Raw genomic sequence first — 26,733 nt, 5'->3', positions numbered from 1 at the left:
TTTGGGGTTGGGCGAGGGGGATTTTTGTTTTGTTTCTTTTAGTGGTCATCCAGCCCTGTGCACTGATTATGAAAGGTGATGTTGGAGAAGGATGCTGCTCCAGGAACAGAAGGCAGCAGAGCTTCTGATGTCTTTCAGATCATTCTTGGGCACCCCAACCCCATGCAAAATGCTGGAAGCAGCCAAAAACTCACTCCAACACAAATGTAGAGGGACTCTGTCACTTTCTTATGGAGAATATGTCAGTAACACTGCAATCTTTGTCCAAATCCTCTTTTTTCCCCACTCAGGCACTCCCTAGGGGGAAACTGCCTCTGACATGTCTGTGAGCAGCCCTGGGGAGCTGGAGGAGAAAAGCATCGTGTGCTATAAGAGCAAAATTAGAGGTATTTTGTTCACTTCAGCTACTTTGCTTTGCTGTAATGGATTTGGTCTCCTTGTCTCCTTCCCTCCCCCAGTCATGAACAGGCAAAAAAAGACCTTTCATGGTTTGTCAGTGGTTTGTGTTATTGTCACCCCATAAAAGCTGATGGACTAAAACGTCTCTGCAGTGTGGTGTGATGAGTGGTGGGTGTCTTTGGGCTGACATGCAGACAGGCTAGTGGCACAAATCCCACTTCTCTCCAATGCCAGAATTTGGCTTCATTTGATATGTAAAGAAACCATCTACTCTCATTCTTTTAAGGAATTTAATTTTTATTTCCAGTTTCTGATGAAGCCAACAAGGCACGGATGTTCTGACTGAAGAAATATTTGAGCATTTCAATGCTGTTCTGTAATGACTCTTTTTCTTGCTCCCTTGCTGATGTCACGGGTCTTTCTGCTTGGTGAAAAAACAGTAAAAAGGAAGAAAAGGTCTATACATAACTGTTTTCACCTGCATTTCACTCCTCTCATGTCAGATCTGTGATCCTTGACTGGCTTTCTCATGTCAGAAGAAATCATCACCTGGAACTAAAAGAAGTGAGTACACCAATTAGGCATCTGGAGGTCCATCAGGTGGGAAATGAGCCCACAGCAGAACTTGAGCCATGGTGGTAACTCACACTTTGTCATCTCATGCCACAGATGTCTGTTACTGAAGATGCTGACCTGAAATGGCTGAATTGTTTGGAGTTTTGCAGTTTGGGGTATCCATGTTCAAAATCTCTGCTGGCTTCTCCAGACAATCCATCATGGGCTTCATCTGAACTTCACTTCTTTGAGAAAAGAGTCTGTGTGGCCCCAGCCCACGTCTTAGGCTGTTAGTCTACAAATTAACAGTGTTACACTGCTTTTGCCATTGCTTCTAAATTTCAGGGCCCTTTTTTCCTGTGGAGTAGCTGCACACCTGTGTGCACTGCACACTGTGCCCAGGGTGCCTTCCTAAGGTGAGAGTCATGCACAGGGCAAGGCCTGATAAAATGCAGCCTCCCTTGTTACACAGGCCTGCTTAATCCAGCAAACTAGGGTCATCTCATCAGTTTGGTGGCTTTAAGATTAAATAAAGTAGGTTTAGATTAGATGTTAGGAAGAAATTTTTCCCTGTCCAAGGACAGGTTGGATGGGGCTTGGAGCAACCTGGTCCAATAGAAGTGTCCCTGCCCATGGCAGAGGGGTGGAACGAGATGAGCTTCTAAGGTCCCTTCCACCCCAAACCATTCTGTGACTCTATGATCTCCCTCTGGATGCTCTGGTACTTCCAAACTTTTTTCAGAAAATATCTTTCTATGAGCAGTAGATAGTGCTTTCTGCTTTCCTTTCCTTTTAATAAAAACTAGGAATAAAGAGAGTACCTGTAACACAGGGCCATAGTGGTGGACCCACTCTTGGTGAATCTTTCTCCTTGCAACCTGTCTCTGCTTCACTCCTTGCATCAGCAGAAAAGTGCAGGGAGGCCAGAAGTGAAAAGTGTCACATCTCTCAATTTAAATTATTGATACAACAGGGATCCAAACCAGAATGGCCAAGTTATTTTTGCAGTCTAGAGGAACGTGTCCCTGCCCATGGCAGGGGGCTGGAACTGGATGATATTCAAGGTCCATTCCAATCCAAAACATTCTATTATTCTATAATTTTTTGTGCATGTGAAGTGTGAAAGATATTTGGGAGAACATTTGTCACAAACCAGCTTTGCAAGGAAAATCCATCCCTACTTCCCTTTCTCAGGCCTTCAGCAAGCAGTTTTCAAGGCTTTGGTCTGAAACAGAGATCCTCCAGCCACTGCAGAAAATTACTTTAATTACTGTGAATGTCCTTGTCAGGTGATGCTGTAGTTCTCTTCTTATAGCATGTCTTACCACATCTAAACAGCTGATACAATTTGGCCCAGCTCCATGTCGTACTACACTGTACTGTTGATTTACACTAGCCTGCAAAATACATCTGATTTATTCCCACAAACAGCCTGTATTATTTCACAGCCTTACACTATTACCCCTGATGGAAGCAGACAAGCTATCCTGAAGGGTATTATGCTGGTGGCCTTCTAGCATTTATTAATTTGAAAAAAATATCTATGATTTAATAAAACAGTTTGGACTTAATGCTATTTTCAAATCTGAGGTTTTAGACCCTGTATGCATCTGGCTGGCTTTGTAATTTTTGATTAATTCCCCCCATCCTTACTCCTTCCAGTTTTAAAATCATTTAGGTTTCTCCATAAGGTAGGCAAATGCCATTCATTATAAAAAACCTCCCATCTGATTGTGTATTTTATTCTACAAAAATAGAAGGAATCTTAATTATACTTAAGCAGGCAGCCCACAATATTTCACATGCAGTTAGAAAAGCCCTCGGTGAGGGGAGTGAGGGAAGAAGAAAAAAAATCTGAATACAATTATCAGTGTCTCTGTCAGGAAAGTGATAAAAGAGTCCCTGAGGGACCATTCCTCTTCCTGCTAGAAGACAAATCCCTGTAGACAACCATTATCTTCCTCCAAGTGAGACAGACTTGTGCTGCCCAGCTCTGGGCTACCTGTTTGGGGAAGGTGCTGGGAGGAGGCTCTGGAGGTCCTTGGGAATATGGGGAACAAGAGGAAAATTCAGGCCTGGGATTGATTGTTGTTAGACCTCCACCCCCTACAAAAGATTTGTCTTTCCCTGCATCAGACGGGGTTGTGAAACATCATTGTTTTGTTCCCAAGAGCAGATCAGAGCTATCACAGCATGACTTTCTCCTCTGCAGAGGAGATGGAGCAGATAACAAGATTTGAGAGAGGGGAGAAAGAACAGGAAACTTAAAATCCACCTGAGATTAATGTCTTTAACATGTGCAACATGTTTTGTTTTGTTTTCCTCTCAGGACCAGTTTCATCAGTTAGATTGATTAAATATCTCAGAAGAGCTATAGTTTATTCATCTAAAGCACAAATTACCCTCTGTACATGGAAGCATTAGCTGTGTTTTCTAATTGTGAGAGCAACAATAACAATAAAATAGTAACAACAGAATACATTGTGAATTGTTCTTACTTCCTCTTTTGTTAAGAATGAGTGGAAAGTATTTTGTCTGCATTGTAACTTAAATTAGTTTTAAATTTTAAAGATCCTTTCTGAAAAATTTATTTTTTTTCCTCTTCTAAGTGGAATTTTTCAGGGTATTTACCAGAGCCATATGGGCTTGAAATTTCTCTTGAGGCAGAAGAGGATATTGTGTAACTGCACAACTGCAGGAGCTGGGATATAAAGGGACATGCTGCCAGGACCACAGAGCTTAGGAGAGAGCCACCAGATCCATAACACAGCACCAGAACTCTTGTGCTGCTGTCGATGTAAGGACGAGCTTCAGACCTAAATATTTTCATTGTTTGACTTACTCTGTGAAGTTTACCCACTCCTGGCATGACACAGGAACAACTCAAAGAGGGACAGCTCACACGCTAAGGCTAAAGGTGTGAATAAGTGTCTTCCTGAATTAGGGCCAAAGCACTAAAAACCTTGGATAATCAGATCTTATAAATGCCAGTTATCAATAGATCTCTGTAAGTGATAACTGTGGACAAATGGACTTTTTAAAATAGAGACCCATGTTTCTTTCAGATTTTCTAATTTGCTCTGTCCGGGATGAAGTCTGGAGCGTTGCTCAGTGGTGCTGAATTGTCGCAGCATTGTCACAGTACAGCTGGCCTGGACAAAGCGAATCTGACCATAACACAAATCCAAATCAGCTCATTGCCACCTGCCACAGTCTGTCCACCTGCCAGGGCACCTCCAGCTGCCTGTGCTCTCTGGCATGGTGAGGCTGTGGGAAACAGCTGGCAAAAAGGCAGTCCCAGTGCAAGAGGAGCATTCAGGGCAGCTGTTTGGTGGTGCTACTCCGCCCATGGGCTTGGAAGTGTGTCCCAATCTCCCTCTGTCCCCTCCTGAGCTCTGCTTTCATTTTGCAGTCCAGAATTTATGTGTCTCATTAAGTCAAAAATAAATCTCCAGGGCTTTAAAATTTTTATAGTGTTTTTGTCTCCCCTTGAGGCTGCCTGAAGTATAAATTGTCCAGTTCATTCCCATGTATTTATAACAAGGGCAGCCTCTTTGGTTGCATCCAATCTGTGGTTTTTTGCCCACGTTATTAAAGCTAATAATGCATCTTTATCATATTCTAAGTCCCATTCTTGTAAAAAAAGCGACCATACCTTCAAAACTGGAGGTGGTTGAGTTGATATCCAGGCTCCCATGGCTCTGATGAGTATTTTCTTATATTTTTAAGGCTAAGTCCAAAAATATTCCAGATTTTGAGTGATTTTTCACTGCAAACAGCTCTCTGCACTGTGTCTTTTAGACAGCTTTGTCTGCATGCCTCTTGTTTCAGCTTTTTGCTGCAGTTTGGGCTCTTCTCATTTCTGTTTTTTCCAGCTTTTCACTAGAGATCAGGCTCTTCTCGACTGTTTTTTCCAGCTTTTCACTGTTTTGGACAGGCTCTTCTCGCTCTGTCCCTGTCTCCCCCATGGCTTTGCTCGTGGGAAAGGCTGTGTCTTTGTCTTCACACGGGGTCACCATGTGTAATGTGCTGATTGTGGCTGGGGAGACAGAAATCCACGACTCGAGTCCTCTTGATTCTCAGACAAAACAGCCTCATTTATTATACAGAGTGCACTTTTATACTCGATTCAAAACTCCTGGGCTGGGATAGCTATTGGCTGGGATCTCTCTCTGCCCAGATCTCTGGCCAGTGATGTGCTTACTTCTCAGCCCGAATGGGGATGGCTGAGGGTCCCCTGTAACTTATTCAGGGACATGTTCAGGCATGAACCAGGCCAGCCAAACTGGATTTGTGTCATGGCCAAATTTACTTTGTCCAGTCCAGACCAGCTGTACTGTGACAATATTGTGACAGTGAATGATGAACTGGAACAAAGGTAGAACTATGAAAATTAATCCAGGTAAAGTTGGGTGCTCACAATCCTGTGATTGTTTGAAGCTATGGGGTGTGTGACAGCATAATTTCCACATCCTTGAGGGTTGGCTGCTTTCTCAAAATTCATGCTGTATTTCAGAGGAAAGAGAGATTTAAGATCCATTATTCTAAGAGGCATCCTTCCTTCTCCATTGTTTCTCATCCTAAATTTCAAGTTAAAAATGATCCTAAAATAGTTTGAAATTTAGGATAAGATGCTATAATCTGTCTCATTATGAAAGCCATTAATAACAGCAACTGTGTTATCATCAAAGGAAACCAACTGGTAGGCATATTTAAAATCATAGAATGGTTTGGGTTGGAAGGGACCTTAAAGCTCATCTCATTCCAATCCTCTGCCATGGGCAGGAACATCTTCCACTAGAACAGGTTGCTCCAATCCCATCCAACCTGTCCTTGAACGCTTACAGGGATGGGGCAGCCAGAGTTTCTCTGGGCAACCTGTGCCAGTGTCAGTCAAATACCCCCAGGGTGGTGAGATCCATTGTCACTAGTGGACACAAAGTATGAAGCAAGGATTCTTATCACAGGCAGACAAAGTTTATTTTCAGGAGGTGAAAAGCCTTTATTTTGGGGTTTTCAACCCTTATTATAAGGTGTTTCAATACAGGATGACCTGATTGGTACAAGGAACAACGCCTCCCTTATCCTATTGGTGGGACAAGAGAAAAACACTCTCAGAACATCTGTGTCATTGTTTTGAGAACTAAAATCTTATTTACACAACACTCCTTGAGAGAGAAAAGTTTGCCTGAAAGACTTTCCCTTGGGAAACAGATCAGCCCCTGAGAGCCTGAAACTTCTGCTTCTGCTCCTCATATAGCTCAGACAGATTAAAACCCCACTTCAGTGCTCTTCTCTGCAGGTGCTTCCTCCCTTGCTGCCAGCAGCGTGTGAGCTGTGGGGGGTGTGAGCTGGAATTACCTTTGCTTTTGCAGGAAGTAGGAGATGACAGCAAGCAGCTCCCTGTGCATCCACACTTGAGAAGCAGCTCTCGGGTATGACATAAAATTGTTGAGATTACACCTGCAAAGAATCAAAAAATGGCCTGATTTAAGACATCAATAACTCCCCAGCTTGCCCTGAGTCCCACACACATTTTTTTCCTCCACTGGATGGAAAATCCCTCTCAGCAATTTGCAGTGAAGCATCTGATGTCATTTGAGGCACTTCAGAGTGACCTTATCCTCTTGAGAATTCTCTGCCCACCAGAGCTGGAAGAGGAACATCCAAGGGACAACCATCAGCATTTCAAGTAGTACTGACATTTAAGCAAATCAATTGCACCCCTGCATCTGGTGATGCAAGGACTTGAGGACAGTTTTTTCCCTTCACAGCACTGATCCCAAAGGCTCTTCCAGGTCTACCATGGACCAACAAACTGGATGACACTCAAAAGTTAGCTGTGCAAAGCCATCAGGCTCATTCTGCTTCATGAATGCCATTGGCACCCATAGTCCTGGTCTGACCTCCAGATCTTACAACCCCGAGTCACCAAGAGGGGCTTCTGAGTTAAACAAGGACCTCAGTATAAAGTCACAAATTGTTGAATGAACTCCCCCAGCAGGAATTCACTGGGCAGGTTTTGGAGCAAGCTGTTCTCAGCTCTCTGCAATAAAGATATTTTCAGAGCGTAGAAATCTGGAATGCCTCCAAAGAGGGGATTGGGATAAGATGAATTATGTCAACTGGGAGTTAGTGCGACCCTTTTCATGTAGATATCCTTTGAGCAGATGTTGGAAATCAGGTAGGGCTTATCCTTAGCCTGATGCTTGTCATAGGGGTGCTTTTGTTTTGGTGTTTGATTTTGTTATAAACCAAGCTAATTAGTTATTAAGTGTAGCTGGACTATTAGCATCAGAGAATGAGTCTATATAACTCCCATGCCCAAAATTATTACAACTGGTGTCTATTATGTTACATAAATTGCTTAAAGACACTTCCAAATAAAACAGTGAAACTCAATGAATGGAATCAAACATTGTAAACATGTGAATTCAGCTGGTTAGACTTTTTTCTTTTCTCTCCATTAGAGGGGAGATTTTCATCTTGGGATTTGCACGAAATTGCAAGGAAACTAAAAAAGTTACTTTTCATGGAGTTTGTAAAGAAAATCAAATCATTCAAACACACTGTCCATTTCACATTTGCAATCAAATGTCAGACTCAAGGCCCCTGAACTTAATTCATATTAATAATTGCACTGGTACAAACTAACTTTTTTTCTCTCCCAACCATTAAGGAGGGTATTTTAAGATAATAAAGCATAAGCAAAGAAACTTCAAAGAACAAAATGAATGCCATACAGTGACTGTGTTTTACATGACCACTGAATTGCTGGCAGATGATTTCTCCTTGCAAAATATTTTCCATTACTCTATATCATCTGGTTAATAGCCTAAGTGCTCAAGCTTACCTTCAGGAGATTTAGATAAACTCAGAGATCTTCCTGCATAGAAAGACACTGACCATTCTTTCAACATTATGCTTTTTCTCCTTAAAATGATCCTAGCCAGTCTAATGAGATTGACCTTCTTTCCTTTTGATATCTTGCTGGTGTTTCTGAACATTTCTGTCAGTGGTGTGTGTACTGGATGAAATACATGAGAATAAAGGAATCACAAAGAATCATTATACACTCCAAAGGCAAACACACCACCCACCACCACCCAGCTGTGAGGGGTTGATATACTCCAAAGTGCCTTTTAGACACCCAAATTTAGTAGTGAGAATCCCATGATGTATATTTTGGCTTGGTTTAATCCAGAACAAGTGTTTTTTCCCCAGTTCTATGACTGATGTTATAGATGTATAAATAGGCTAGATATAAAGAAATTTGGTGTGGGAAATCACCAACATTTTTATTAAAAAATATTCACACCATCTTTTAGCACAACCAAATGTTACTCCACACATCTTGAATTCCATCCATTTTCTCCTTCTGCACCATACCCCCCATATTTTCAGGAGCTCTTATGCAGAGAGGCACCTAGAGTGAGAATCATCTCACCTTGGAGACCCCACACATGGGCTAACCCAGCACTGTCTCCATAATGGATGGATGCAAGGAAGGGATGAACTAGTTGTGCTTCCTCTGCCACTCTACATTTTAGCCCAGGCTGGAGTAGGAACATATGATTTGTGTTTTAGCCAGTTTACCTCTGAGATCTGGCCAACCTCACCCAATTCTGTGTGATAATTGAACCCAGGACTGGTTCTGCTGGGTTTTATGTTAAGGGGCTTTTCTCTGTTATAGCTGAGTGTAGGTAATGGAGTTATGTTAGAAATACAGAGGAGGTGGGTTTATATTTATCATCACCCTGTAACTATGACTGACACAAAAAAGATCAAAGCAATAAAGCCCAAAATAGAACATAATGCAGTTTTCAGGGTTTTTTTTAAAGGTTTTTTGAGTTTTCAACTAGGATTTGCCTTGACAGGATAAAGTACATTTGCAAGCTCAGCTTCTTAATGGGCTACATCTGCTTAACGTAATTTTGCATCTGAACTGTGTGTCTTGTCAGGCACAGGCATAGTCAGAGCTCCATTCAGCAGTACTCACTTTCCCTGGAATCAGATAAATTCAGCCCAATAAATTAATTTTACTGCTCTTGGTATCGCCCCGTTATCATTGTGAGTTATTTAGTCTGGGCTTTCCAAATTTTCTCATTCTTTCACAATGAAAGGAACTGAACTCTCAAAATATATTAATGAGTTTCTCTCACTTTTTCTTTCTGTCTTTCCTTACTTTCTTACATTTTCTTTCTTCTGCTCTCTCTCGCTTTTCCTGGCTTTATTTTTTCTTGCATTCTCTCTTTCCCTCAAATGGCTATATAAAGTAATTCACAGTTACACTTCTATAAAGTCTAGCTTTCTGCTCAAAGACAAGCTATTTAATTAGGCAGTTGTGACCTGTCTCCCAGGGTAAGTCAGAAGCAATGACTTATAACAGCTGAACATAGCAAGTCTGGTACTTGGTAGAAAATTTTTTAGGGCCTGTCTTGTAAAGAGCATTGGATTGTGTATTATATTAGCTAGAAGTACATTTTGTGAAAATACATTTGTATTTTTTGCCCTGATAGGTTTTGGGGGTTTTCTGTTGGGTTTTTTGTTTGTTTTTTTTTTTGCTTTTCCCCTATCCTTTATTTTCCCACATTGTTTGCACAATTAAAAAAGTGAAGATGGACCTGTCTCTGTAGAAGAGATGGGAGCTGAGTGATAATGGGCTGAGTTCCCTCCTAAATCATGGCCAAACTGAGGCACTGAATATCCCATACAAGGCATTGACAGCTGGAAGGCCCACTGGAGCCCACAGTGCTTTACAGGGATCTAAGGGGCCTCCAGAGGCACCTGGAACTGTGATGGATGCAGCCTACAGGCTGGATACTCAGGTGGTAAGAAGGTGGAAATAGGTGTTCAACCAGAATATGAAAGGATGGGAAGGACAGTATAGTATGAAGGAAAATAGGATGGAGCATTTGGGGGTATTTTTTTTCCTCACAAGACTGATGGATCAGTCCATGGGAAAAATGAATTCAAGGAGTGAGAATCAATATATGTATCTCTGATTAGGAGCATCTGAGAACCCATGAGAACTTTCTGCTCCTCACTTAGGGTAAGCTTAGGCCTGGCAGAGGGCTAGGAAAAGACTGAACTCTTGGGAGTGCCAATATCCTAAATCTCCCAACAAAGTTGGCCAGAATTTGTGTCTCAGAGCCAGGAGCTGTAGGAGAGGTCATAAGTCAGCAGAACTGCATTTTGGACCCTAATTTGCTAAGGGTACGAGTATTTTTTAACATTTTTCTTCCATCTTCATGAATGTGGAATGTTTGTCCAACCTCCATCCTTTCAGATGCTGCCTTTTCTCCATGTCCAGCAAACTTTGTCAGTAAGTTGAGGTTTCAGGAACATCCAAGGTGGACATCATCCTATCAGCCTTGATATACTAGCTCTGTCATTGAGATAGCTCATCCTGGATTCCCTTTAGAAATTGGCATCAGGGACATGTTTCATCCGTGTGTAAAATAGCCCAGATCTTCTGTGATTAAGGTAGCACACTGCCAGAGAAGTTCAGCATTAGTCTACTAAATGATCAATTATATTTGGGATACTTAGAAGAAAAAAGCAAAGTAATTTCATTCCTTGTGGAGCTAGATGAATTAACTTCATTATTTGAATTAATTTAGTGATAATAATCCCAAAATCTTGGACCTGATAAACTCAGAATATTCTGGCTAAGTCACCTTTGGAACATGCTAAATATATGGGCATAGAAAGCCAAAGAAAGGCATTTCTCTGGAACACCAATTAGTTTTCCTGCTGTCCTTTGTGCTTGGTTGCAACCAGGATTTCAGAAGAGTGCTTGAGAGTGGAAAATCACAATATCCTTTAGATATGGTGTCCCAGCTACATCTGAACTTTCTGTTTGGACTTTGACCAAGCTGCTGGGCTTAAATCCCAGCTCTGGAGCTACCAGATGGACCATATTATTCTCACTTGCAGAAATCCCATCAGACAAACTGTTTCTATTAAAACAGGTCTGTTTGTCATGGAAGATGTGAGGTACTAATGGGACACTGTGTTCCTGTCACGAGTGCCATGTTCCTTTGGGTACCATCTTCTATTGTACTTGTTTTGAAAACTCCATAGATTCAGCAAAAGAGAGAGTTGTCTCCTTGAGATACAGGAGACCTGCAAGCAGATGGAGCAAGGCCAGATAGGCATGCCTAAGTGAGGACCATTGGCATCCCAGCATCAACAGCAGCCTGAAGTGTTTCACAGGGGACTGTCTCAGTCCAGCCAACAGGCACTGCCAAAGAGAGTGACACGTGTTGGAAATCACACTTCTGTTTTAAACTCCAGTGCCTGTGCATAGCCCTGAGATACCTGGCATCTTTGGCTGCCTTTTACTAGTAAATAAACCTGGAAACAGGCTGGGTTACTGGCTGCCCATGGCAAGTGGCACAGCAGAACTTGCAACCAGATGGGCTTTATCACCCAGATTACTTCACCCCTAATGAATTTTGTCAATGATCGTTGCCCTTTGCTAGTTTGACCATGCCTGGATAGTCTGAAACTCACAAATGCTGAGCCACGATGAGGAGTAAGCTAAGATTTAAGCAGTCTATGTGGTCATAGAACACAGCTGGAGACATTGCTCTGGCTCTAGCTGACTCTTTAATACAGATGTAGCCTTGAAAACTTAAAGCATTTCGTAACACTTTGATTTCTCTTTCCTGAAATGGTATGGATTTTTCTTTCCTGAAATTCTTCCCTTGGGTTCCTGTCACCTCCTTATATCCTAACAGATGCTGGTTAAAGACACAGCTACTTTGTGTGTCCTGAACCCGTCTCGCAACAGCTTTATATGTTGTCCCTTAGTCCTCCTCTACAAGAGAAGGTTCTTGTACTGAAACAGATGTCTCTTCATCCCTCCTGAATGTCCTTCCCAGACATCCTCTCATTTTCACATAGCTATCACTCTTATAATCCTCAAGGATGTATAACAGAGGCAGAAGAGGGATATCCTGTTATAGCTGTGGCCTGAAGTCAAACAGCACACAGGTTGCAGGTCTCTCCTTTTACTCCTCCTCAGGAAACATCTGCACCTCTATTGTGCTTGTTCCTCCTTTATGAAATCCCTTTATATGCTGTTCAGAGAGAGGAACACATAACGAGGACCAGGGATGGACCAAAAAATGCATCAGAAGTGGTTAGTTTCCTTGTCTCGGCAGCTCAGCTAACTTTGGGAGCTGTGCTTTCAAGAAGAAACTTCTGAGAGTTTCACTGCATGAGGATCACCTGGGCCACAGGGGTCTGTGGCCTCAGGAGGAGGTCTTAGCCCCACCCCTGAGTACATGGAGAAGTTCAGATTTCACAAGAAGAAATCTGCAGGGGAAGTAGAGGCCTATCTGTCTTGAGAAACTAAGCAGGAGGCGGTGAATCAGTCTGCAAGACCTTCATGGCACCACCAAACCTTGCCAGTTTCTAGCACCCTCCATTCCTGCTCCGTGGATAGGAGAGTGAGGAGTTGAGCTCCTCAAGCATCTGGGGAAATGAAAAATCAACTGGCTTTTCTGTCTTCACATCAAAACAGAAAACAGATGGGATCTTTGTTCTGTGGTTTTCTTCCTCACTGGCAAGCAGATGTTGTAGAGAGCCTTTCTAGAGCGGTTTGGAGAAATGGGCCCTCTTCTCTAAGATCTGGCCAAGCTCCCTGCCAGGAGAAGGAATATTAAAAGTTGTAGATCTCTTCTTAGCCCAGTTCACAGCCTGCAGACTGCCTGGCCTGCAAAGAAAGTGTGTGTGGGGGCACTGGCACCACTTCATCACTGCTTTGCATCCCTGGGGAAGGACCTGCAAAGGGAATCAGGAGTGTCAATTGGCTCAAGGCAGAGTTCCTTGCACAGCCTGTGTGGGGTTTTGATAAGCATATGTAGTTGACTGTGACCTAGTTGTAGAAATGAGTGGGAACTCTGGGTCCTTTGTGTGCACAAAAAGGTAGGTAGTAAGTTTCAAGGTGGTCTGGAAGGCAGAGGATTGGAAACCATGGAGAAAACTAAGTGGAACAATCATGGAAAAGAAGGGAATAAAGTCACTGATTGTTTCTTGAGGCTGTATTTTAAAATGTCATCTGCTTGGTTTTCAAGCCAGAAAGGTCTCAGGTCCAGTGGGCTTCCAGTAATGATGTAACATAAGGAGGAGCATTAAAGGCATTTTTAAACTTTGTACTTCTTTCTCAGTTTTTAAATTTTCATGAAAAGGACTCTTGTCCTTCCTGGCTTAAAATCAAACTTGGGAGTGAAAACCTGTCTATCTTCATTGAGAAGAAATTTTTCCCTGTGAGGGTGGTGAGGCCCTGGCACAAGTTGCCCAGAGAAGCTGTGGCTGTTCCATGCCTGGTTGTGTTTGAGGACAAGCTGGACAGGGCATAGAGCAACCTGGTCTAGTAGAAGGTGTTCCCATTGCAGGAATGTTGGAAGGTGATCTTTAAGGTGCCTCCCAACCCAAACCATTCTGTGATTTTGTGATAACTAGGGAGTGCCAAGTCCTTATTAGCACTAAAACAAACACTGGAACTGTGTCTTGACCTAAATCACTTGTTAAGTCACAGTCAGGCCTGGTGTTTCTTTCCTTCTAGAGAAGCAAATATGAATTCATCATGCTAGCAAATATCAGAGAAGGAATTGTCCACTGCAGTCCCAGGGACATTCAGGAATTCAAAATGTGGAGAGCCAGAGTCAGGGACAGAATTGCTGGAATAGGGAAAATTGCATTACTCTGGCCTGGCAGCTTGATCCAACTCCTTGAGACTCACATGCAAACAGAGTGGAGCTCCACCACTTGTGCAGACCCTGAAACAGGGGGAATCAGCTCTTATGTGCTTAGTGTGAAATGGCTTGTAAGGGATTGGGTGAATCCAGTTTAATTTCCATGTGTCTTCTGATGAAATCTGTATTGAAGTCATTATGACAGCACAGATTTTCCAGATGTGACAGTAAATGTCTGCAGGCATACAGTTTAACAATCTGCAGGACTGGGAAGACATTTTATGATCTAGGTGGATGAGGCTGTTTAATATCTGAGCAAAAGTAATTAATGGTGAAGAGCTGCCTAACAAGCCTTTTTTCTGAGTGATAGCTAGCCAGGCTAATGTGTATTTCATCATAAAACAGCTGGAACATTTGGGATGTATTAGCCAACTTTTGCATAGCATAGGAAGGAAGATGCTGAGAAGATATAACTGATATGCTATGATGTTGTTTAAAACTATTGAGTTACATGGTACAAAATTTGAGTTTCTTCAACAAAGTGACCTTTGTCAGTGGTGTGGACAGGATTTACTTAAAATCAGAAACAGATTATTAATGTGACATTTTCCTATGACATTTAATGTGTATTTCCCTTTTATTTCCTACCTTCAAGATAACATTTTGCTTTCCTATCTGCTTGAGGATCATTCAGATATAACAGGAATGAGGAACAGACACCTCCAAAAATGTGGGACCACTTTGTTTTAGTGGCAGGAGATCAGTGAATGTTTTCTCATTGTCTGGGAAGTTCTGAGTCTGATGCTCCCATGTGAAATTACACTTTTTAATTATAGCCTTGTTTAATAATAGTATGGTCTGTGTGAATTGACTGTGGAAAGGGTTATCAGAAGAAGTGATGGTCTTCTCTTCTGGAGTGTCCTCATACTTGAATGTGGACAATACTTCTGCTCTTGTGTTTGATGAAGGAGAGCTGGGCAATCATTAAGTTTCAGATCAAATATTATAAGACAATCCAAAGTCCTTAGCAGTCCCCTTAGCAGGTCCTTGCTGCTTCTAAGCCATAGAGGAATTGGCTTAAATATCCCTGAACTCATTCCTGGAATTTAGAGAGTATCTTTACTGCTGAGGAATAGAGGTTCCAGGGTGCAGGCTCAGGTCTTGGAGCACTAGCTGTCCGAGCAGCTTTGCTGTTAGCTCACTCCCAAACCATGCTCTCAGGCAGAGAAGAGCTGAGGTGTTTGGACACAAGTGATGCTGTGGCACTAGGCCTCAGGGCCAGTGAATCAGCCCTGATCAGCTCTATTTAATAGAGTAGGTGTTGCTGATGAGACCATACCAATTTTGGTTCCCACTTGGCCTGCACAGTCCTTCAATTCTGTCCTGGCAAGCTTTGCATCTTCAAATACCCCCACAAGTCTTTATGCCACATCTCAGAGCTCATAACACCTACCTGCAATTTCTTGTTATAAAAACATGACTGTGGCAGGCTGTAGCAAAGACCACTAAATATTTCAGACACATTGAACTGAATCTCCCACCACTCCTCCTTCAATAATTACTATGAACTAGGACCTTGAGGCATGACACAGGAACTTGGAGGAGGCTAAATGCCAAATGCCATGTGCTGTGAACCAGGCAGTCTGCTGGCAACCCTGAGCTGAGTGTAACAATGAAAACCAGACCGCACAACAGGACTTCAAGGCAAATAGAAACACAACCCTTTTTGCTTTAGCACTAGAGAAGAAATTATTGCAGATCGAGGGGAACCATGTCCTTAGAAGGAAAGAAAGACTTCTGCCAGTAAAGACACTGGAAATAGTTTGTGAGATGTATATTCATCCAACTTCCCACTTCCCTTTTATGTGATGAAAATTGTGGCTCCAAGAAATCTTGCTTTGGTGAGACACATGGCAAAGCTCAAAACCAGACAAATCTCCACAAATACCCCGAGTTAAGTCCCCAGCACAACAAAGTTGTATAATAGGGTTATCAAATGCAGGGTACACCATGGCAGCCAAATGTGAGGTCATTCACAGCAATCCAGCTTACTGTGCAGAAGTGCCCAACTTCTGCTGGTCTTCCATGAGAGTATGCACTGGGATAGTTCCTAGACCTCAGCCAACGTGTGGCAATGTCATATAGGCTCCCACAATTGGGTGGTGACTTTGAACCCCAGCATCAAACTATTCACAAATGGTGAGTTTCGCCTCCACAAAGGGGCAGTAGATGTGGACTGCTCTTCAAGAAAGGAAACCTGGCTTGTCTTTAAACCAGAATGCACAAGTTTCACATTCTAGGTATAGCTTGACATTGCTGCAGGTTTTATAGCAAACCTCTAGGCCCCATGCAGCATGAGCACGGATATCCTATTATATATGTGAATGGACCTTCTGCCACAGTGCTTGTTATCTAAATCAGTTCAACAGCCTGGATGTAGTCTACAGGAAGATGAGTGACTTGACTGTGAAGCAAGAGGCAGGTGGTAGGAGCCTCAGGCAATGGATACACTTTAGGCTCTGCCTGCTACAAGGAGCTAACGACTGAAAACTTACTACTGGAAAAGCAATCCAGGCTGATCAATGACTGATCAATGACTTGATCAATTTGCATCTTTTGATGTAATGCTCTTGCCTGGAAGAGCCAGCCTGTGGAGATGTGAAAGCTAACAACTCATCTCCCAGTCATCTCCAGTTCTGCTTCATGAACCTCTTCTTTTCACCCCTGGGATTACAAGGACACTGCTGTCCCATTTCTGCAAGTGTTGGTACAAGACTCCTAAAACTTGCATCTGGTCCACCTCAAAGAGGACAGCTGCACCTATGTTTTATCTTCACACATCCTTGCAGGAGGTGTCTCTGGAGATCCCTGGTGAGACAGGGAAAACAAGGCTGCTTCCCAGCTGAGTTCATCTGCAAGGGTCAGACTGGCGTGTGTCAGTCAAACAATATGTGAGACTTTCTATGTCTTCAGAAATAATGTGAAAGAGGAAAAGCCTCTCTTGCAGTGAGCCTGAAGAAAGCAGCTCCTTCAGCCCCCATCTCTCTACTGACAGGGAGAACCCACAGGGCAACTCTGGCTTTTATAAAATGGACATGTCTCCTTACTGACTCTAGGTAGTGAGTTGATGGCAGGTTTTCACTGCTGACAAACCAGGCTGGATTTGAACTAGCATCCAAAATGTATGCCAGCAGGCTTACGAGCCCCTGAATGTCTGCTTTCTGTACAGTGTTCTGCTCTTGGAGGCCATGTGTTATTACTATAACAAATATTGAAGTGCATGCTCTATCTGCCAGGTATGTTGCACATGAGAAATGCCACTCATATTCCCAGCCTTTAGGAATTTCCCCAAATCTTACCCATTCAAAACAGATCCCACAGCTGCTTCCCCTACAAAAATCCAGCTGCATCTTCTATTGTGCCTTTACAGTGATTATCAGATTTTCCTCCATTTTAGCAGACCTGCAGCTTATACAATCTTGACCTCTGAAGCATGAAGAGAAAAGAGCAAAAAACAGGGCAGAGAGTTTCTTTTAGCTATTTTTCAATCAAGGCCAGCCAGGCTACCGAAAGGGAAATTCCTGCACAAATTAAGGAAATTCAGGTATTTCTTTCATATTAAGAGGCATTCTCAATAGTCCCAGGACTTGTTTCCAAAGACAAGACTGCATTCGAGCATCAAAAAAACTTTATTATGCTAATATTAACCAGCATTGAAGGAAACAGCAATAAAAAGCTGTCAAAGGTGACAAAAGCTGTTGCATTTAAGCTGCAACATTTGAAGCCAAATTTTGAGTGCACAGGATCTTGTTATTGTCCGGGGCTTAGTCACACAACAATCCAGACAATGATCTGACTCGCAGACCAAAACTAATAAAGGCTTACCTGGCAGAAGCATGAAGAGGAATATTATGTGTTATGGACTGGTTCCAGGAATTACAGAGCTGGGTGGAAGAATATTGGAAAAAGATGGGAACTCCACTTCCAGTGAAGCTGACAGAAAAGTCCAAAGGAGGCCCAGGAATGATGGGACCGGAACTCAGTAATGATATACAAGTTGTAAGGTTTGAGGCAAAAGTCAGGGGTCACACAGATGAGGGTTTCACTTACAAATCAGTGAAGGAGAGCCAAGTCTAAATATTGGCAGCCCCTGATATGCAGAGGGGATGGAGAAAATGTGAGCATATGGCACAGCCCTGCAGGCTGTGTAGGTGTGAGCTGGGCCAACATCTTGCCCTTAAACTGACTTCATCTGCCTTTGCAGGAGAATGAAATTAAATCTGCACAAGGTGGGGGGAGTCACTTTACTCAGAACCTCGTCCTTACAAAAGTAATGATCAAAAACCGACTAAATTAGACCCTATACACACAGTTTGTGTCCTACCCAGCTATTGTCAGAAACAATTGTTTGAAAAGTATTTTAAAAAGCAAGGACTCTTTCCTTTGAAATATCATCCTGGTTTCTGACACAGGCAAGTCTAGGGTACAGTTCTATTGTATTCAAATATAAAATTACCAGATCTACATTTCATTCTCTGGAATTCCTGATGAAGCTGAAGGAAATTTTAGCCTTAGGATAAGAGCTATTTTAATAAATATTCCCTTTTTTGTTGTTGTTTTTTTGTCGTTGTTGGTTATTTTGTGGGTTTTTTTGGTTGGTTGGTTGGTTATTTTGCTGCTTATCTCCCTCTGTTAAACATGTACTTCCTTGTGGCTCTGTAGGATATCCTCATTTATTTATTAAGAGATATCTTCTTTTTTCTTTCAAGTTCACCTCATCATATGTATTATAAACAGCATGGACAGTGTGAAAAATAGTTTATATCACATCCCTGAGATGGCATATAAGTGAGAAGCCAAAGACAGGCATTGCTTCTAAGCACTGGCATATAGACAAAATGTTCTCCACGTTCGCCTAATACCTCATCTTCTCTATTTGTCCATGGTGGATAAACTGTCCTCTTGCAATTGCCCTCTCCTTCCATTGGCTGTAGACACAGCTTAGTTGGTGCTGCACCACATGCTAGTTTGTCATGACAATCATTAAATTGTTCCAAGAATTCACAGAGGACATGGGTTTTCCATGACCCCTGTACTCCCTGTGCATGCAAAGGTGGTGCCTTGATCAACATAAGATATTTCCCTTTTGGGTTTGACATCTCAGAGTGGTGTCTTTACCAAATGTTAAACAGGGCCTTTGGGAATGTCACAGGCCCTTCAAAGGTCATGGAGTCTGGCTCCAAAACTTGTGTTGTGGTTTAGTGTCACTCAGCAAGCAAGCACCACAGAGCCAGTGGGATAGGAGATTGAAATGTAAAGGTAAAAGTGAGGAAACGAATGGATTGAGATAATAATATCCCTTCTAACCCTGCCCTCTGTCAGTGGGAAGCCATTCCCCCTTGTCCTGTCACTCCAGGCCTTTGTCCAAAGCTGAGCTGGAGCTGAGGCTCCAGCTCTCAGAGCCCCTTTAGGCACTGGCAGAGGCTCTCAGGTCTCCCTGGAGCTGCCTCACCTTGCCTCACCTTGCCTTCCCTCTCCCACTCCCTCCTCTCCTTCCTTCTCCTCTCCCCTCGACCCTCCCTCAGCCTGTCTCCATAGGAGAGGTGTTTTACCCCCCTGATAATTTTTGTGGCACTTCTGCCATTTCCTTTTTCTTCCCCCAGCTTTATACCCTGAGGATGATGCCATATGGTCTGGGACATATGGGTCAGTTAGGGTCAGCTGTCCAGGCTATGTCCCCTCCCAGTTCCCTGTGCACCCCCAGTCTTCTCAGTGGTGGAGTGAGAAGAAAAGGCCTTGATTCTGTCTAAATCCTTCTTGGCAATAATGAAAACATCCCTGTGTTATCAGGACTGTTTGCAGGACAAATCTAAAGCATAGTTCGTGCTACTGTGATGAAAATTAACTCAGCCCCAGGCAAACTCAGCACAGGTGTCCCTGCCCAAAAAATCTGAATCAAGAGTTCACCCCTGGAAAATCCTTATCTATGACTGTGCAATCACTCTGTATTCAATTTGCTTATTAAAGAAAGCTTTGGTCTGTCTGGACTGGTGCACAAGTGAGATCTGTGACACGCAGCACTGATTATCTCATGATTCAGGAAAATGCAAGTGCAGTAAAAGAAAATACAGTTGTTGTGTCTTTTGCAACTTCCAGTATTTCTCAGTGCTGCACCTTCTGAGCTGGTGAGTGGAGACCACATGCCAGCCCACTTCCTCACAGTTCTCCTTCCCTCATTTTGTTTATTGAGGTGTAGAGAGCTGATGTGGCCCTGAGAATTCTCTCTAACCTGATGTGGTCTCAGATGGGCAAAATATTTTACTTAACACTCGATGGGAGGCAGACACTAAACAAAACCCACTGGAGGAAACTTTGTCCAAACGGTCTGTAATGACAGCAGACACCAGACTGGCAAACATATCCCCAGGACAATGCAATTTGGAGGGGAAAATGTTGCAGTATGGGTATTGCTTCTTCCTATCTGCCAGGCATGAAGTGGTCTAGAGAGGTTTAGCAGTAAGAATAGTACACATGCACTCACACACACACAAGATGCAGTAAAATCTAGGCTTGTTAAAGCTTTTTACTTGCTGGCTCTGTCTGGCAGAGCCTGAGTTTTAAAATACCAATGCCTTTTCTTGTCACTCTCAGCTTTAATTTATTATTTTTTTTAAATAAATAAATATCCTTCCAGTCCTCCATCTGGAGGATTCCATCTTCATCCCACCACTGCAAAGTTGATCAGAGCCACCTATGCAATGCCATTTGATCCAGAACATATTTAAGTCTTGGCTTGTACTCAGCCTCATAAATTCCTGACATGATTCAGGAGGCATTTCTGTTGGAAAGAGCTCTCTGTTTTGCTGTCATATTTATAGAGATTGCTGCTGCCTCTGATCTGAGACCAAACATTAGGAATAATCACAGCAGGAAGCAGGACAGAGCTCAACATATTGTTTGTCTGGATTGTTTTAATTTTAAAAGTGTAGAAGTATCCCCACTTACAGATGTTAGAAGAAAAATGAAAAAGTTACAATTAAAAAAATGGTTCAGGAATTTTCTATTTCAATTTTTTTTTCTTTTTATTGCTTTTTTTTAGAGGCAATGAGGGAATCATGCTTGCTGCTGAGTACAGGGAGGTGAATTAGATATTGTAGACTTATTAAGTCAGGAATCCTCTCCCTGCAGATTATACCAGAGGTTCCCACTTTTTATTTTCTGCTTGTTGAAACAAAGCCAGGAAATGCACATGGCTCTGCATACACATATGTGTTTCTGTGTGTGTATGACAGGAGAGAAGGGGGTGCAGAGCTGTAGGTTGACACCCCAGAAAACTCATCCCCATTGCAGCATCAGTCCCGACCAGCACAGCCACATTGCTGCACTGACCAGGGTTAAAGCTGCATACAGACAAGGTGCTGATGCTGGCAGTTTGGATTAAGACACTCATTCAGCCAGATGATGACCTGTACTCAGGATATTAAGTCCTTGGCTACATGGCTCAGAGCCAAAGAGCTTTTGCTGCAGGACATGGGTGCCAGAAGCTTTCAGACACACTGTCTCTGAACTGTGTTTGGGGTAGCTGTGTTTGGAAGTGAGAGACACATATACTGGAAGCCTGAGCTGAAGCCTGTTGAAGTTGATAAAAAAACATGTTTCACTTCAGTAGACTTTGGACAACACTGGAGGTTCATCTGAGAGGGAGGATGGTTAAAAGGATAGCAGAAGTATCCCCACTACAAGGATGCCAAACAATATGTGAGGTGGAGCTGTGGGGCTTTTGGTGCTCAGAAACCCAATTGTAAACATCTCCTACCCCTGTTTGGCCATTGACAAAACTGCCAGGTTATCTGGAATGTCATTAAAGCACAGAGTGAGGAGAAGAATTGAGACCCAAAAGGGAGCTACAAGAGAGCTGGAGAGGGACTTTTTACAAGGACAAGCAGCGACATGACAAGGAGGCATGGCTTCAAATTGACAGAGGGCAGGGTAAGATAGGATATTGGGAAGAAATTCTTCCCCCTGTGAGGGTGGTGAGGCCCTGGGACAGGTTGCCGAGAGAAGCTGTGTATGCCCCACCCCTGGAAATAGTCAAGGCCAGGTTAGACAGGGCTTGAAGTAATCTGGTGGAAAGTGTCTCTACCCATGGCAAGGTGATCTTTAAGGTCTCTGCCAACCCAAATCATTCAATGATTCTATGACCTCACAGCAGAGAAGCTATAGGCTTGTTTTCTCTCACTGCAGTGTTTAGTGTGTAAAGGGTAGCATTAGTCTGATACAGAAGGGATTTAACCTTGCCTCAGTCTTACTGCCTTCAGAAGAGAGTACTTGAAGACTTGCTTAAGCACCCATTGTTCTGATAAAACACTTAAGAGTCTTCCTTAGGTACATGTTGTAATATGTTCATGAGCAGAAATCCTGAATTTTTACTATTGACTCCTGAGAAAGAAGGAAACTGAAAGAAGAAACTGACTGAGTTCATTGCTGGGTAAGTGTTGCTGTAGGACACGGAATGATTCACACAGACACGGTTCAATGTATGATAGGGAAAAAGAAGACTTTTATTTTTGTGACTCCAGTATTTATAGATTCTCGACAATGACCAGGGATTGGATAGTTAGGTTACCACTTTCCCAATCACACTGGTTGTGAGAAACATCCATCAAAAGACATTTCTTAGAAAGAATGTATAAACATCTATGTTTATAGTTACTTTCCTGGGAAAGTGGCTAGAAACTATGAAAACAAAATCAGAAGGTTTAATTTTCAGGGCGACAGGTAAGAGCTTTGGGGAAAAAAACCAATCTCTTCTCACAAATTCTGGGCTGTGCTGGTTCAAGCCTACCCCATTTTTCTGATTATGGAACTCTTAATTGAGCATGATATGGGGTAAGATCTGTCGTAAGTTCAGAGGACAAAACTGCTTCCACATTTCCGGCAAGAGCTACACATATTAGCCCAACACAAGGGGATAATAAAGAGCTTTACTCTTTAAAAAAAAAAAAAAAAAAAAAGGCAAGAGCCAACAGCTAGGAGCTGAAGCCAAAAAACCATTGGTTATGAGCAAGTGAGCCTTGTAAATTGAAGGGAGAGGTTGACAGCCTAGGGCAATCTGTTAATTTAGGAATGGTTAAAGTGTTGGGCAATCATTAGGGTGCCGTCAGGAAAAAATACTTTAAGCAAAGCCACATCACTGGGCTCAGTCCAGTTTTGTGGTGAAAGCATCTGTTCTGCAGTATGCTCGAGTTCAAATTAGGAGTTCCACAGTTTCTGCCACTCTTAATGTCTCTGAATAAATGCCAGAAGCAGAAGTGCACTTCTTAAGCTGATAGAGAAAATGGAAATCAAGTCATCTCACATTGTTTCTGGGATTGTCAGTAATACTGTACATTTGTATTTTGCCTGCAGCAACCCATGAAATAGCTCAGACACAGTTTTGGAAAATACTGGAGTGGTGAGAAAGAGATCCACAACCAGCTATGATGTATGTCTGGCTTGAAAGGAGGTGAAAGCAATCGACCCATCTGGCTGCTGACATGAAGGTACCTTTGGGATTCTCCATTACACTTCTTACAGGAGCACCCAGAATACAGTCATAGAATCTCCCTGAGCTGGGACTCACAAGGATCATTGAAGTCCAACTGCTGGCTCTGCAAGGATAACCTGAAAGTCACACCATGTGTCACTGCCATTTCCTCAGATGTTGAGTCTACTGCCTCAGTAAAAAATTCCAGCAATGGAAGGAGGATAGAAAATTGTCTTTTAAGGTCCTGGAACAAAATGAGGGCAACACTGAAGTTTTTGCTATATTCACGCTTTATCATTTTTGCCATGAGTTCCTACATCTTCTCAGAGACAGGAGAGGATAACCCAGTGCAGCCTTTCCTATGTTATTACTTAGGGAAAAACTCATAGATATGCAGTAAGAAGTGTAGATGAAAAGGGGGGAAAAGGATGGATTCATTCTGGTTTTCATCCAGGGAGCTGAGACAGTGGAATCTATAAAGGCAAGCTATAGCAAAATGGGGAATTAAGCAATTATTTTGAGTCTAACTACATCTCTGTGATTCCAGCAGCACCTTCTCATGGAGTTGTCCACCTCAACCCAAAGCTGTGGCTGGCAGCTGTGTCACCCTGGAGTCTTTGCCACAGTTAAGTCACAATGACCTCTCTCTGGGAAAAGCAGTAGCCCTGAAAAGGTTAACAAGCACAGCATTGCCTTGAAAAATTTGTTACTCCTGACAAGCTCAGTCTCCCTCAAAACCTGATGCTGCTAAAAAATATTCCTTTTGTTTGAAAAAACTTAAGGATAATGGGAAAATGGAATAGCAGAAAGGAAGAATGGGACAGATGCCAGAACATCTGATGGTAATCTAATCCAGATAATGCCCAAATCCAGTATCACCTTCCCTGGGGGTAATACCCAGGACACTGTGCCAGGATAATGTCAGTGCTGAGACTCCAGCACTTGCCTGCACTATCAGGGAAAGGGAATCTGCTAATATTTAGTCTGCCAGAAAGGCCACTCCAATTAGTGGATGTCAGATCAAGCCTTGAATGATTCTGAAACATTTAAGGGTTTGGACTAGGCTTACCCAAGTTACACAAGGGTCATGACTTAAAATTATTAGTATTTGACAAGCATATACATCTCCAGGCCCTTAAACCAGAAACTGTTAAATTTACACTAACAGTTGTGGAATGGATCCCATTTAGCATGAATTTCTGTGTCCCCAAAGAGCTGAGCCTAAGCTGATTTCATTTCTCCTTGTCCTCTGGAAACTTGCTTATTCATAAATAAAAACCCCACCATTGTTACCTGAAATGAGGGAAGGAGCTTTTGTCACAGAAGACAGGGTGTCATCACCCAGCTGTGTCATTGCTGGCTTCAGTCAGACCCCTGTCCTAATATGGTTACAGTTAATGCTTTCACCAACAGCTCTGGACAAGCCAGGACTTTTTTAGAAATGAAGGGAGAGGAGCCACAGAGTCCAGCATGAACATTCAAGCAAATAGAGTCATGTCAGCAGATGCAGCAGTGCTGGCATCACACTGGCTCTGGGAAGGGTGCTCCTCAGACCCTTTGTATTTTTCCACACTGTAGTTATTTCTTTTCTTTCAAGTAAGGGAAGGGAAACCTTGCAGATCAAGGAAATGACCAAAAAAGAGGCCAACAGCAACTGGCAGGGTAGAATTTAGGTCTCAACCTTAAGTGCAGGCATCAGTTTAATCCCTGTCCCAGCTCCAGAAACACTCAGAATGTCACCAGCTGTTACTCATTGTCCTGTCCCTCCAAGTCCCTGTTCAAAGTCTCTCTCCAGCTCTCCTGGAGCTCCTTCAGGCACTGACAGGGACTCTAGTGTCTCCCTGGAGGTTTGTCTTCTCCAGGATGAACACCCCCAGCTCTCCCAGCCTGTCTCCAGAGCAGAAAGGTCCCAGCTCTCAGACCATTTCTTCAGCCTCCTTTGAACTCACTCTAGCAGATGCATGTCTGAGATATTCACTCAAGATGTTGAGTACTTTGTAACATCAGCTCTTGATTTTACTATTATGGTCCCAGAAAGGGAGTGGAGATGAAGCACTTTGGCCAAGGTCACCCTTGAAGTGAGTGAGAAGATGAGATGTTGAGCCGGAATCTTTGGAATACCAAGCTGGTCTTGACACCATCCTAGATGATAAGGAGATGGAAACAACTCTATTTTAGTGGTGATGTTCTGTCCAGACAATGGACAAATACAGTGTATGATGAGTTTGCTTTCCAGTGACTGCCTTTCTGGCAGCTCCTAGCCAAGGTGCTTAAAAATAAAAGTTTTAAATAGGCTTTTACAAAATGCCTGTTATGAAATATGATTTTTATGCCTGAGACTGGAAGAAAACTGTCCAGAGGTGATAGCAGAAACTGTTCAAGCAGAACTAGATCAGGGTGTAGCTCCACAGGCAGCAATTCAACCTCTCTGCTTCATATCGGCTGGGACTACAGACCATCTGCAGACCTCTGCATGTGACCACCACAAACTTCTCCCAGCTAGGAGCTCCTAGAGGTATTGTTTTAAATATTAACAGGGACAGAAATGGACAACAAAGGAGTAACTTAATTTTTGCCCATGTCAGCATTGTGTGTAAGTTAACGTTGGGCATTATGTGCATTTCCCATGTCCTCTTGGAGGACCCCTGGCTTTGGAAAACATGAAATTTATGGGCTAAAGCCCACGAGTTTTATCAAAACCAGAACTGAATGGATCTTTTGTACCAGATAATGTTTCAGAATATTTCTCTCAATGGAGTTGCACAAAGTAAGTGTTGAAATGTCACATCGTTGTTGTTCAAGATGATTTGGGGACTACTGTGCACAGGACTGGCAGGGACAGTCCCTCCTACCTGTCAAGAATGAGCAATGCCTAAAAAGCATCACAGGAAGCCCTGCTTTGTAAAGTCCAGCTAGATAAAAACAACAAGGAGAGCAAGATGACTAAGGAATACAGGTTTGCCTGGAATTAGTAAATTAGCACCAGGTAGGAAACAGTTTCATTCCTTGTTCACTGAAGTCAAAACAGGTGTTGCAACTATTTGCTGTGTGACCAGGGCTTCATCAGTGCTGCTGCCCTTTGGCATATATTGTCTGTCTGAAATAAGAAGGTTATTTTCAGAAGACTGGTTTTAGGTTCAAGATGTCTGCATTATGTGGACTTAATTAAATGAGTAGAGCCAAACTGGAGAGAAAAAAACATTGCTGATTGAAGGTGCATCAAATTTCAGAGCTTGAAACTTACACTTTGTACCCTGTGAAAACCAAAGCATCTTAAATGAGCGTGAAAAATCATCATTCATGGGTTTGCAGACCTTTGCTTCTTCACTTTCCTGGTAGAGTATACACAGTCCTATAGAGGAGGATTTTCTGAACACAGTGTTTATTAATGGAGCCAAATTCTAGCTGTGTGATCCTCACACCAAGTAACAGCACAGTTCCTTCTAGTCCTCTCTCCATGCAGGCTTTTGGTGTTTGTGAAAATGAGACATCCTGAAGGGAAACTTTCATCTGAATTTCCCAACAGATGGGACCCAAATGTGTTTC

General features: G+C 42.7%; 1 long non-coding RNA gene across 1 annotated transcript; it reads right to left on the bottom strand.

Moving 5' to 3' along the window:
* Positions 1 to 27: 27 nt before the first annotated feature.
* Positions 28 to 17,666, bottom strand: LOC131587253 (uncharacterized). The gene is made up of 3 exons (XR_009279328.1): positions 17,547 to 17,666; positions 6,316 to 6,417; positions 28 to 954 (listed from the first exon to the last, which is right to left on the bottom strand). It is a non-coding gene; the product is annotated as an uncharacterized LOC131587253 (long non-coding RNA).
* Between the last annotated feature and the right edge of the window lie 9,067 nt (positions 17,667 to 26,733).

The sequence above is a fragment of the Poecile atricapillus genome, chromosome 1, assembly GCF_030490865.1.
Source record: "Poecile atricapillus isolate bPoeAtr1 chromosome 1, bPoeAtr1.hap1, whole genome shotgun sequence".
In the NCBI taxonomy this organism is placed as follows: Eukaryota; Metazoa; Chordata; class Aves; order Passeriformes; family Paridae; genus Poecile; species Poecile atricapillus.
Note: the sequence above shows the minus strand (reverse complement) of the source record. Positions and strands in the feature narration are given on the sequence as shown.